This window comes from Gouania willdenowi, unplaced genomic scaffold (assembly GCF_900634775.1).
Source record: "Gouania willdenowi unplaced genomic scaffold, fGouWil2.1 scaffold_7_arrow_ctg1, whole genome shotgun sequence".
Lineage (NCBI taxonomy): Eukaryota > Metazoa > Chordata > Actinopteri > Blenniiformes > Gobiesocidae > Gouania > Gouania willdenowi.
This window is the reverse complement of record NW_021145245.1, coordinates 1-1222: the sequence shown is the minus strand read 5'-3', so window position 1 is coordinate 1222 and position 1222 is coordinate 1. Positions and strand designations below refer to the sequence as shown.

General features: G+C 38.7%; 1 long non-coding RNA gene across 2 annotated transcripts; it reads right to left on the bottom strand.

Moving 5' to 3' along the window:
* Nucleotides 1-234: 234 nt before the first annotated feature.
* LOC114460834 (uncharacterized) lies at nt 235-685 on the bottom strand. Of its 2 annotated transcripts, none has more exons than XR_003673762.1 (3): nt 611-685; nt 371-559; nt 235-287 (listed from the first exon to the last, which is right to left on the bottom strand). It is a non-coding gene; the product is annotated as an uncharacterized LOC114460834 (long non-coding RNA). The 2 variants fall into 2 exon arrangements; XR_003673761.1 differs by having other exon boundaries at nt 250-290.
* Between the last annotated feature and the right edge of the window lie 537 nt (nt 686-1222).

Genomic DNA, 1222 nt, shown 5'->3' with positions numbered 1-1222 from the left:
CATTGCAATGTTTATATTGGTCACCATCAATAATTCAAGTTGTACCATATAATTCATTTTCACAACTGGGCCCATTCAAAACCAAAGTTGGTTTAAAAAACATACAAATTTGATTACAACCAGGGCAAAATAAATGTAATGAATACATAACAGCATTTTATCACACATTCCATTGCTCCCTGGATTCCAAACTATACTTCGGCTTAAGTACCTTGATGTATCTTCGATCAGAAGTATTGTGAAGAGTTCCGGATTGTGACCGGGTTTCCAAATAGCGCTTAGCACCTCTGCTACAAACAAACAATAAAATCAGCGATCTCTTCCTCCAATGATCATACTCTAAAAAAACTGAACGGACCGATACACTCACCGTTGAATCCGACTCAAAGATTGCTTATTCAGCATCCATCCGTCGTTTCATTTTGGTACTTTTGTGCCAGTTTACCAGAGGAGTTTAGCGTGCTTGCTCCCGGGTAGCCGATCGCTCGCAAGTTACAACACCTATGACCTCATTTTGTAGGCGGGTAGCCGATCGCCCGGAAGTTACAACAGCTATGACCTCATTTTGTAGGCGGGTAGCCGATCGCCCGGAAGTTACAACAGCTATGACCTCATTTTGTAGGCGGCAACCCCGTAGTGCGGCGGAACGTTTTCAGAATAAAAGTAGGTCAAGTAACATGGGTTACACATGTAAAGCACTCAAAGGCGCCATACAAATCCTAATGCACATTTATTGTAAATAAATCATTTATTTTGACTAAAGCAGTCCTGACTGAAATTTATTTCATTCATATTTACTAAATTAGTATATTTTGTCCTATTGATCTATTTATTAAAACTCTTGCATGTTTCCTGATTAACTTCACTTTGCTTCCTCATTGTTGACAAGGTTATAAATAAAATATGTAGTTATTAACAAAGCTAAGCTCCTTTCAGGGCAAACTACAGTCTAATATACACACACACAGACTAGAAACATTCCTTCAGCTCACTGTAAATACCAGCAGAAATGCACAGCTTCAGCTATTTGGAGCTATATAATGAAAAACATATGAGTCAGCTTATTCCCTGAATGACCTAAATGTATCTAAACCAAGTATACATGATGACATGGTAGAGGCTGAGATCATGTCAGCCTCTGTTATGGCTTTGATTAGGACTGTAATAGAGAGTGATGATAGAGTTTCAACGTTAGTGTCTGGGTTAAAAAGCTCGTCTGGTT